Consider the following 13,691-nt stretch of genomic DNA (forward strand, 5'->3'; position numbering starts at 1 on the left):
AAAAGCTTATGGATAGTACAAGGACGAATTATAAGGGCACTTATCCTTTTTGTGTTCGTTGTGAAAGGCATCACCCGGGGCAGTGCACTGCCACTTGTTCGTTGTGTAAGAAAGTGGGACACGTAGCTAAGACGTGTAGGACTCCTCCAAAGAATAAATCTATTGTTCCTGCCAAAGCTCCTCCTACTTGTTATACTTGTGGGGAAAAGGGACACATTAGTCCAAATTGCCCTAAGAAGAGAGATAATCCTGCTACTGGAGCCAATACTACTGCTGCAAAGGGTCGTGCATTTGTTATTACTGCTGCTGAAGCCCGAGATGAAGATGAGGTCATCACGGGTACGTATCTCGTCAATAATTGCTACGCAACTATTTTATTCGATACTGGTGCCGACCGAAGTTACGTATCTAATGAATTTTGTACCCTATTTACTGAAAAGCCTCAACCCTTAGAAACTAAACGATTAGTAGAAGTAGCCAATGGAAAGATCATGAAAGTTGATAAAATTTATAAAAACTGCAACCTAATCTTAGCCAGCAAAGAATTTAAGATAGACCTTTTGCCGGTCGAGCTAGGAAGTTTCGATGTCATAGTTGGAATGGATTGGTTACGTCCATTAAGAGCTGCGATCATGTGTTACGATAAAACCGTTCATGTTCCATTAGGAAATGGAGAGACTCTTATTATCCAAGGTGAAAAGAGTGGTTCCAATCTCAATATTATCTCCTGTATTAAAACCCGCAAATACCTTATGAAAGGTTATCCAGCTATTCTAGCCCACGTTAATCTGATTGAATCGAAAGAGAAGCGAATTGAAGATGTACCAGTAGTTAAAGACTTTCCCGATGTGTTTCCCGAAGATCTTCCGGGTATTCCACCTCCTCGACAAGTTGAATTCCAAATTGATTTAACTCCTGGTGCTGCTCCTGTTGCTAAAGCACCATACCGTTTAGCACCTTCCGAAATGAAGGAATTATCCAACCAACTCCAAGAACTATTGGATAAAGGTTTCATTCGTCCAAGCTTGTCCCCTTGGGGAGCTCCTATTCTGTTTTTTAAAAAGAAGGATGGTACATTAAGGATGTGCATTGATTACCGTGAACTTAACAAGCTTACTATCAAGAACCGTTATCCGTTGCCACGTATTGATGATCTATTTGACCAACTTCAAGGGTCAAGTGTTTATTCAAAGATTGATTTAAGATCCGGTTATCACCAACTCAAGGTCAAGGAATCCGATATTCCTAAGACTGCTTTTCGCACTCGTTATGGGCACTATGAATTCTGTGTCATGCCTTTTGGTTTAACTAATGCTCCTGCCTTGTTCATGGACCTCATGAATCGTGTTTGTAAACCGTATCTTGACAAATTTGTCATCGTATTCATTGACGACATCTTGATCTATTCGAAGAATGAGAAAGAGCATGAGCAACATTTGCGCATGATTCTTGAACTCTTACGAAAGGAACAACTTTATGCTAAATTTTCTAAGTGCGAGTTTTGGCTCAAAACCGTACAATTTCTCGGACATGTTGTTGATAGAAACGGAATACATGTCGATCCAGCTAAGATTACTGCTATTCAGAACTGGGAGATACCAAAGACTGCAAAGCATATTCGTCAATTTTTGGGACTTGCCGGTTACTATCGAAGGTTTATAAAAGATTTTTCTCTCATTGCCAAACCTCTTACAAAGCTGACTCAAAAAGGGAAGAAATTTGAGTGGTCCGAAGAACAGGAATCTGCTTTCAAGATTCTGAAGGAGAAGTTGACCACAGCCCCGATTCTTTCTTTACCTGAAGGTACCGACGACTTTGTTGTTTACTGCGATGCCTCAAAGCATGGCTTTGGTTGTGTTTTAATGCAACGAGAGAAGGTTATCGCCTATGCATCTAGACAGTTGAAGAAACATGAAGTAAACTATACCACACATGACCTAGAGTTAGGTGCCGTGGTATTTGCATTAAAGATATGGAGACATTATCTCTATGGTAATCACTTTACGGTGTACACTGACCATAAAAGTCTTCGATACATCTTTGATCAAAAACAGCTGAATATGAGGCAAAGTCGATGGCTCGAGACATTGAACGATTATTATTGTGAGCTGAAATATCATCCTGGCAAGGCGAATGTAGTTGCCGATGCCCTTAGTCGAAAAGACGATATTAAACGTGTTCGTGCTTTAAACCTAAAAATCAAATCGAATCTTATTTCACGAATCTGTGAAGCTCAATTGGAAGCTATTAGACCGACACTTATCGAAGGTGAAGGACCTATTGGTTTTGAGAACCAACTTCAAGTGAAAGCTAATGGTACACGGTACTTTGGCAATAGAATCTGGGTTCCTCGTTTTGGTAATCTTCGCGAACTAGTCTTGGATGAAGCACATAAGACTAGATATTCTATCCATCCCGGTTCCAGTAAGATGTATCACGATGTGAAGGAATTCTACTGGTGGCCTAACATGAAAGCCGATATTGCTACTTATGTTAGTAAGTGTCTCACTTGTTTGAAAGTCAAGGCCGAACATCAAAAGCCTTCTGGTCTGTTGACACAACCCGACATTCCGCAGTGGAAGTGGGAAGGTATCACTATGGACTTCGTTACTAAGTTACCTAAGACTTCGAACGGTAACGATACTATTTGGGTCGTAGTTGATCGTCTTACTAAATCTGCACATTTCATACCAATCAAGGAAACCGACAAGATGGAGAGATTAGCACAGCTTTATATTAAAGAAATCGTCTCACGTCATGGTGTTCCTATCTCGATCATTTCTGATCGCGATAGTCGATTTGTTTCTAGATTTTGGAAAACTTTACAATCTGCTCTTGGAACTCAACTCGACATGAGTACAGCTTATCATCCGCAAACCGATGGTCAAAGTGAACGAACCATTCAAACTATGGAGGATATGCTACGTGCTTGTGCAATCGATTTCGGCAAAGGATGGGATAGACATCTACCTTTGGTTGAATTTTCTTATAATAACAGTTATCACTCCAGCATTAAGGCTGCACCTTTTGAAGCTTTATATGGACGGAAGTGTAGATCTCCTTTGTGTTGGGATGAACTTGAGGACAGACATTTAACTGGTCCTGAAATTATTCACGAAACTACCGAAAAGATCGTTCGAATCAAGCAACGTTTAGAAACTGCCCGTAGCCGACAGAAAAGCTATGCCAATAAGAAACGAAAAGACATCGAATACCAAGTTGGAGATAAAGTCATGTTGAAAGTATCCCCTTGGAAAGGTGTTGTCCGCTTCGGTAAGCGAAGTAAACTCAGTCCACGATATGTTGGACCATTCACAATCACTGAAAGAGTCGGTCCCGTGGCATACCGATTAGAACTGCCAACCGAACTTAGTCAAGTACATGATGTGTTTCATGTCTCAAATCTTAAACGGTGTCTTGCCGATGACACACTCGTTATTCCTCTGGATGATGTCCGCATTGATGAGCAAATGCACTTCGTTGAAGAACCTATAGAAATCATGGAAGGAGAGGTCAAACAAACGCGTAAAAGCAATATACCTATCGTTAAAGTCCGGTGGAATTCGCGTAGAGGCCCCGAATATACCTGGGAACGCAAAGACCATATGAAATGGAAATATCCCCATCTCTTCTCAACTGCTGATGCAAACGAGAAAACTACCTAAAAACTTCGGGACGAAGTTTTCAATAACGGGGAGGTACTATAACGACCCTCATTTTTCCATTCTATATTTTTCCAATATTAAATGCCCAAACAATATAATCAAAACTTAATGATTAAACTTTAATCAACAATTGTTAAGTATTAAGAGTTAGAAAACATATTAATTAACTTTGTGCAATAATTGACAAGTTAATAAAAGATGAAAATAATAAACTGTTAGTCGACACTCACTGCTAATTAAAATTTATGCATTTATGTAATATTATAACTGATAACCTATAAGTAATAAATAAAAATTGACATTTATATAAATAATAAAACAATTGAGAACTAAATATATACAAGTCATGAATTAGTAAAAAGAAAATAATACTTATCATGTAGTAAATGTAAAAAAAATAATAATAGTAATAATAGTAATAATAATGAGACTAAAGAATCTTAAACAATTACATCCTTATGTTGACTAAAAATTAAAATAATATATATATAAACTAGTACCACCTATTGTTGACTAAAAATTATAAAATAAAATAAAATCATTAATTAGAACATCCTTATGTTGACTAACACTCTAATACTTGCACTATATAAACTCCTAGTTTCTCATTCACAAATCACACCAAAATCCTCTCTCAAAAACAATCTCTCCCTCTCCCTCTCTTGTGGTATTCGGATCTTCAAGCTTGTTCTTCGTGTTCTTCAAGAATCTTCAAGGAGTTCTTCAAGATTTTTAAGGCTTTGATCTTCCATCTTCATCGTGTTCATCTTTTCTTTGTTAATTATCTTGAATCTTCAAAGGTATAACATAAACCCTAAACTATTTACATAAACTTTAATCTTTGTTAATTCATATTCATATTATAAACTTGTTATTCATAAGTATATACATAAACACTCCTAGATTTATATATACATATATACATGTAAAAAAAAATATTTTTATGTATATATACGAATTATATATACATATACATATTAAAACCTTAAACCCTAATACTACTTATACTAGTACTTAACATGTATACACTATTACTATTACTAGCACCTATAACCTACTACTTATATTGTAGCACAAAAATATTTTGGGATATGTATTAGAGATGTATAGATCTTCGAACTTTCTTGACGAATGGTTTCTACGAGATTCTAGGCAGAGGGTTTGGATTTCCGATTTAAAGGGTCCTATGGCTCAAGCCCCTAGATCTAAATTAGCCATTCGAAGGGAAAGGGGTGATTGGAAGCTTATCTAATACGGCAAGTATCCTAAAATGAAAAACACTCATAAAAGTAGAAACTCTATAGTCATAGAAACTTAGTAAAATAAGAAACTTTCTAAAAATGGAAACATTATAAAAATAGTAACTTACTAGGAATAGAAACTTAGTAAAACAAACTATACTTAAACACATACTTAAACTTAAACATGGGCAAAACACTTAACTACTCTTAAATGTCAATAGGTTGACTTTCCTGCTCACTCGTTCAACTCTTTATTCCGAGGAATAACTCTCTCTCTACTTACTAAGGTGACTTTCATAGCCCCACTCTTATTGCTATAGCACTTTTTATACTTACTGGGGTGAGACACATGCTGCTTTTACTATTTACAATTTAGACACAAGTACCAACTAAAACTATGCTATACCCGGCTATGTCCGACTAAGTCCCTACAGTGATATTTTTAGGTGCTGCGGCATGCTTAGTTATTGGGGGTAGGCCTATCGGGAGTAACGTCCCCGATACATTTGATGTTATCGTTGTATTGCTTGATAATGAAATTAAACCGACAAGTAGAACTAACTTGTCATGGGGCAAACTTGAACGTTCAGTCTAAATATCACGCACTGGCATAACTTTTTGATCCTGCGGGAGATCAACCTTACAAATTAAATCTTGTGGTCTAAAACAAACGGTCAAACTTATTTGTTAAACCTATGAACTTCACTCAACCTTTTGGTTGACACTTTAGCATGTTTTGTCTCAGGTGCTGTTTGATTCAAGCTCTTATACTTACTGCTTATGTGATGCTACTTGGACATAGGATCAAGAGATATCGCATTTATTACTTCTGCATGTGAACATTTCCATTATTGTTATTCCTATCATTGTAACTACGTTTCATTTTCCGCTGCGTGCTCAATAAAGTTTGTTTTATCATTTAGTATTGTTCTCGTATATTATAATATGTTGGTTGATTTGATATTAAGTCACATTTCACCCAGGCCCTAACTGGGGGTGTGACATTATTACTACCCGGATGTACTGTCAATCTGGATTTGTGAGCTTCCGTCATGATTAAATCCCTCAAATCTCCAAGCTTAGGCACCCAAACACGATTGTTTAAGGTCTTTAGTCCACGTGAGTCATCAATTAAGTCCATTTTTCGTTTGGTCATTTGTTCAGATTTAATATGTTCGTCCTCTAAAGCACAGGCCTGAATGGTTTTTAAGCTGTTAATCAAATCTGAAGTTATATTCAAACGAAGAAATTTCACATTTTTACTTGACTTTTTACGACTTAGCGCATCTGCAACCACATTTGCCTTACCCGGATGGTATTTAATTTCACAATCGTAATCTTTGATCAACTCTTGCCATCGTCTCTGACGCATATTCAATTCTTTCTGTGAGAAGATATACTGCAAACTCTTGTGATCTGTACATATAACACAATGGGTTCCATACAAATAGTGTCTCCACAGTTTCAAAGCAAACACTACTGCAGCCATTTCAAGATCATGCACTAGATAATTCTTCTCATGAACTTTCAACTGTCGCAAGGCGTAGGCGATTACTTTATCTCTTTGCATTAATACACAACCCAACCCGGCATATGATGCATCACAGTATACCACGAAGTCGTCTGAACCTTTTGGTAAAGCTAACACTGGTGCCTGACACAGTAGCTGTTTCAAAATCTGAAAAGCCTTTTCCTGTTCATCAGTCCATCGAAAGGCTACATCTTTACGAGTCAACTTAGTCAACGGACCCGCTATTTTCGAGAAATCCTTGATAAATCTGCGATAATAACCGGCTAATCCCAGAAAACTCTTAATCTCAGTCGGAGTCTTCGGAGAATTCCAATTCATTACCGCTTCTATCTTTGTCGGATCAACTTTTATACCCTCGGCACAAATCACATGACCCAAAAACTGCACTTCACGTAACCAAAATTCACACTTTGAAAATTTTGCAAATAGTTGTTCACGTTTCAACATGTTCAAAACCTGTCTCAGATGTTCAGCATGTTCACTTTCGGTCTTTGAATACACTAGTATATCATCTATAAACACAATCACAAACTTATCTAAGAACGGGCGACACACTCTATTCATTAGATCCATAAAGATTGCTGGCGCATTTGTCAACCCAAATGGCATGACAAGAAATTCATAATGACCATACCTAGTTCTGAATGCTGTTTTCGGTATATCTGATTCAGCAACACGAACCTGATGATACCCGGATCGTAAATCTATCTTGGAAAAGAATGAAGCACCCTGTAACTGATCGAACAAATCATCTATTCGAGGTAATGGATACTTATTCTTCACTGTTCTTTTGTTCAATTCACGATAATCAATAAACATACGCATTGATCCATATTTCTTTTTAACAAACAATACCGGAGCACCCCACGGTGAAGAACTCGGTCGAATAAACCCACGGTCTAATAACTCTTGAATCTGTGACATCATTTCACGGATTTCAGACGGCGCTAATCGGTATGGAGCTTTTGCAACTGGAGTTGTTCCAGGAACCAACTCAATCTTATATTCAACTTCCCTTACCGGCGGCAGACCTGGTAACTCATCTGGGAACACTTCGGGAAATTCTGATACTATCGGAATATCGGCCACTGTTTTCTTTTCTTTCTTTGCATCAATCACATATGCAAGAAATGATTCACAACCCTTTGCCATCGACTTTTTCGCTTTCATCATGGTTATCAACAGAAAATTATACCCTCCCCGCTCCCCTCGGGCCACAACACGGGTTCCATCGGTTGAACGAAAGGTAATCATTTTCCTATCACACTTAATATTAGCCCTAAGCGAGCTCAACCAATCCATTCCTAGTACTACATCAAAGCTAGGAATAGGTAACACTAAACAAGTCACCGGGAAAGACTTCCCTTCGATCTCTATACAAACCCCAGTCACATAGGTTGTGACGGGTGTGGTCTTACCATCAGCTACTTCTACACTAACCAGCTTGGGTAACATAGTAGCTGGTAAATTCAACTTAGCACAGAAATCTAGGGACATAAAACACCTATTGGCACCACAATCAAACAATACGCGAGCAGGTATTGAGTTGATTAGAAACATACCGGTGATTACTTCGTCGTTTGCCACAGCATTTTCCACCGACATCTGAAAAGCTCTAGCCTCTGCTGTTGGAGGGTTCTTCCTCTTCTGCCCACTCGAGGCAGTTGACCCTCCAGCTGATGCTGAACGCGCCCCTGACCCTGCCCCGGAACTACCACTCTTCGACGGACAACTAATTGCACGATGCCCTAGTTTGTGACAACTCCAACACACACTATTCGGATACGGGCATGCTGAAGACTCATGCCCAACAACACCACACTTTAAGCATCTTCTTGTAGCCTCAGAACACTGACCACTGTGAGAAGATCGACACGTGTGACACCAATTCCCTTTACCTGATCCAGATCCAGTACTACTCTGACCACTTTTACCCTTCGATTTAAACCCACTAGGCTTCTTGGATTTAGATCTTGATTGACCAGATACTTGCCCACCTTGTTGTAGCACATTACCAAACATTCTGTTTCTGGCGGCCTGAACATCACTTTCTACCATCTTAGCCATCACAACAGCTTCAGACAATGATGTAGCTGTTCTAACAAAAGTTCTGTACTCAGGCAGAATGATATTTACAAAATGCTGGATACGAGATGCTTCGTCTGGCACCCATTGTTGTACAAACCTCAGTTTATCCATAAACTTCTCTACTACCTCATCGATTGTCATTTGAGGTGTCATCTTCATTTCAAGAAACCCAGTCTTGATTCGGTTCATATCAAATGGATTACAATATTGTTCACACCTTCCCATGAAACTGCTCTCATGTAATCATACTCACTTGCTCTTTTGGTATACTAGAAATCAAAGAATCCCACCAAATCATAGCCCTACCTTTCAACAGTCTACTAGCATATGTTACCTTCAGCTCGGGTTCACACTGACACGCTTCAAATACCCTTTCAACTTCTCGCAACCAATTGAGAGTTACAGTCGGATCAGTACTTCCAGAGAACTCGGAGGGTTTGCAATCACGGAAGTTCTTATACGTACATCTTTTAGGTGGTTGCATGTAAGGTTGATGGAACATTTGCATTTGGTATGGATTCATCATCATGGGATTTTGGTAAGTAAAGGTGTTTTGTGGTGGCATATAATATTGGTTAGGTATTTGATTCTGAAACTGGTTCTGGGGCACATTAGGTATCGTTTGGGATTGCGCGGTTGGGAATCCAGGTGGTGTATCATCATTTCCAGAATGCCTCGCCAATTCAAGCTCATTAATTTTGTCCTCGGCCTCTTTTAGCTTGCTTTCTAACTGAAGGATGTAACTACTCTGATCATCATCTGACTCAACACCTTCTTCTGGTGTTCTGAATGTTCCGGGGTTAGATGGGCCAGTTGCATTTCTATCAGCCATACCTGTGCTACAAAACAGCTCACACAAAAGCTTAGTGGATAACAGTTAGTTCAATCACAACTAACACATGTATATCCTATTTTCACTTAGCCCCCACTCCCACAGACATGTTTGACTTGCCTCAGGGTTTGGGAACAAAATACGCGCACGTATTTGCTGCCAAACCTGGCTCTGATACCAACTTGTAACACCGGCCATTTTTTTTTTAAATACACAGCGGAAGACTTTATTAACAAACACAATATAAGTCACGTCATTACGTTTAAGTTTACACAACGGTGTTACGTTATCACAAAACATTATCTATACAAAAGTCCACATCAGAGTTGGGTTGTCAAACATGTCTTCTGCAATAGCACCCTTCCCGACTAGCAGTACCTAAACCTGCAAGGGGAGAATATGTGGGGGATTAGCGCACCACTAAGTGAATGGAATCTATCTAACAGATATAGCTTAAGTCACACACAAGCTATATACTAACAACAACACATGCTAACTATCAACTAGCATACAATAAGACAATACGAGGATCGGCGGCTTGTACGAGCACACGACTCCTAGCTGATCGGACTTGAGTCTACCGATAGTCCCTGCTACTCAATTCACAGTATAGTTATCCAGATGCAGGGGATGCATCAATCACACTATACTCTACAATCAGTAGCCTATGGACCCAACCTCCCCTAGGCACAGTTGACCTCATACGGACTCTAACCTCTCCTAGGCACGGTTTCGAGTCCCCAGTCTCCCTAGGCCCGACTGGTGTCATTCACACAGTGTACACATAAATCACATACAACATCAGGCATACTATATCATTCTAACATGGCAATTTCTACACTATGCATGGTAAAAGAGTCAACCACAGTAGCATGATATGGTACTTAAACTCTATCCGGAGATAGACCCACTCACCAATTACCAGCAACTGCTCAGTTATTATTTCTGAGCTTCCTCCTCGTCCTTATAACCTGAGAACAACACAAACAAAGTTAATGTACATATCCAATAAATAATATAATCATTTCATACAATTAACTAGGTCATAACACCATATATTCATAATTTTATGAGTCTACATCATGACTCCATTCAATAATGGCATACAGGTGCGTGCAAAACATGACATACACACAAAAACTCCTTTTCCAGTCTAAAAACAGTTTGATCTAGTTTCTTAAAAGTTCACCATTGAAAAGTATTCTTTATTACGATTCTAACGATAGTTTATTCATCAAAAACGAAGTTACGGTTTGAAAGTTACGCCCGTTTCAATTTCATAAAAGGTACTGTAGCAAATAGTGATTTCCGAACACTGTAGCAACTCGGTATTGTAGCAACACGGTACTGTAGCAACTCGGTACTGTAGCAAATAGTGGTACTGTAGCAATCCCGAACACTGTAGCAAATAGTGACACTGTAGCAATAGCGACACTGTAGCAAATAGTGACACTGTAGCAAATAGTGATACTGTAGCAAATAGAGATACTGTAGCAAATAGTGATATTGTAGCAGTCCGGGTACTGTAGCAAAATACTGTAGCAAATACTGTAGCAACTGGTTCGAACACTTACGCTGATTTCGAACATTTTTCGCCCAAAACTCGATTTTTGAGCGTTTTTGACCAAATTCTAAGCACAAGGAAGCTACTAAACATATATACAACCTATTTCTAACATCAATTGAGCATAACAAACACAATCCACTAAGATTCAAGTATCAAAGTGCATAAAACCCATTTAACCTCAAAATTCAATTTCTAAGAATTAAAGCACGAATTCAATCAATCAAACCTGAATAAATGATGACAAAGATGATATGATTCAGTTCCTAAAGCTTCTTGATTCAATTTCTTACTTAGATCAATTAGGGTTTGTGAAGGGTATGAAGTGTAGGTACGTACTTGTTTTAGAATGTTCAAGAAATGAGAAGAAACAAGCAATCTGCACTCTAAATGGGTTATTAAAACCCATACCCCACAACACACGGGTATTTACCAGTTATCTAATATCTGATAACCTTTCATATCTCCTTTGGCGGTCCTAACGGAGTCCAAATTAAATAAACCAACCTGTTCTGGGACCCTTGTCACAAACTGGTCACAACACAATTATAATAAAACACTAATAAAATAATTAAAATAAAAGCACTTAAGACTAAGCACAAACCCTTAGGGCAAAGTAGGCAACTTACAACTAGCCCGGGTTTTAGTCTGTTACATATTCATACATGATAATATCATGATAATATAATAATTTAAAATCCCATTTGATATTATAAACATTGGGTTAACAACATTTAACAAGATCGTTAACCTAAAGGTTTCAAAACAACACTTACATGTAACGACTAACGATGACTTAACGACTCAGTTAAAATGTATATACATGTAGTGTTTTAATATGTATTTATACACTTTTGAAAGACTTCAATACACTTATCAAAATACTTCTACTTAACAAAAATGCTTACAATTACATCCTCGTTCAGTTTCATCAACAATTCTACTCGTATGCACCCGTATTCGTACTCGTACAATACACAGCTTTTAGATGTATGTACTATTGATATATACACTCCAATGATCAGCTCTTAGCAGCCCATGTGAGTCACCTAACACATGTGGGAACCATCATTTGGCAACTAGCATGAAATATCTCATAAAATTACAAAAATATGAGTAATCATTCATGACTTATTTACATGAAAACAAAATTACATATCCTTTATATCTAATCCATACACCAACGACCAAAAACACCTACAAACACTTTCATTCTTCAATTTTATTCATCTAATTGATCTCTCTCAAGTTCTATCTTCAAGTTCTAAGTGTTCTTCATATATTCTACAAGTTCTAGTTACATAAAACCAAGAATACTTTCAAGTTTGCTAGCTCACTTCCAATCTTGTAAGTGTAATCTTGAGATACCATAGACACGTATACAATGTTTCGACCTATCATGTCGACACATCTATATATATTTCGGAACAACCATAGACACTCTATATGTGAATGTTGGAGTTAGCTATACAGGGTTGAGGTTGATTCCAAAATATATATAGTTTGAGTTGTGATCAATACTGAGATACGTATACACTGGGTCGTGGATTGATTCAAGATAATATTTATCGATTTATTTCTGTACATCTAACTGTGGACAACTAGTTGTAGGTTATTAACGAGGACAGCTGACTTAATAAACTTAAAACATCAAAATATATTAAAAGTGTTGTAAATATATTTTGAACATACTTTGATATATATGTATATATTGTTATAGGTTCGTGAATCAACCAGTGGCCAAGTCTTACTTCCCGACGAAGTAAAAATCTGTGAAAGTGAGTTATAGTCCCACTTTTAAAATCTAATATTTTTGGGATGAGAATACATGCAGGTTTTATAAATGATTTACAAAATAGACACAAGTACGTGAAACTACATTCTATGGTTGAATTATCGAAATCGAATATGCCCCTTTTTATTAAGTGTGGTAATCTAAGAATTAGGGAACAGACACCCTAATTGACGCGAATCCTAAAGATAGATCTATTGGGCCTAACAAACCCCATCCAAAGTACCGGATGCTTTAGTACTTCGAAATTTATATCATATCCGAAGGGTGTCTCGGAATGATGGGGATATTCTTATATATGCATCTTGTTATTGTCGGTTACCAGGTGTTCACCATATGAATGATTTTTATCTCTATGTATGGGATGTGTATTGAAATATGAAATCTTGTGGTCTATTATTATTATTTGATATATATAGGTTAAACCTATAACTCACCAACATTTTTGTTGACGTTTTAAGCATGTTTATTCTCAGGTGATTATTAAGAGCTTCCGCTGTCGCCTACTTAAATAAGGACGAGATTTGGAGTCCATGATTGTATGATATTGTGTAAAAATTGCATTCAAGAAACTTATTTTGTTGTAACATATTTGTATTGTAAACCATTATGTAATGGTCGTGTGTAAACAGGATATTTTAGATTATCATTATTTGATAATCTACGTAAAGCTTTTTAAACCTTTATTGATGAAATAAAGGTTATGGATTGTTTTAAAATGAATGCAGTCTTTGAAAAACGTCTCATATAGAGGTCAAAACCTCGCAACGAAATCAATTAATATGGAACGTTTTTAATCAATAAGAACGGGACATTTCAGTTGGTATCCGAGCGTTGGTCTTAGAGAACCAGAATTTTGCATTAGTGTGTCTTATCGAGTTTGTTAGGATGCATTAGTGAGTCTGGACTTCGATCGTGTTTACTTGAAAAATGATTGCTTAACAAATTTTGTTGGAAACTATATATTTTTAACATGTG

This window comes from Rutidosis leptorrhynchoides, chromosome 2, assembly GCF_046630445.1.
Source record: "Rutidosis leptorrhynchoides isolate AG116_Rl617_1_P2 chromosome 2, CSIRO_AGI_Rlap_v1, whole genome shotgun sequence".
In the NCBI taxonomy this organism is placed as follows: domain Eukaryota; kingdom Viridiplantae; phylum Streptophyta; class Magnoliopsida; order Asterales; family Asteraceae; genus Rutidosis; species Rutidosis leptorrhynchoides.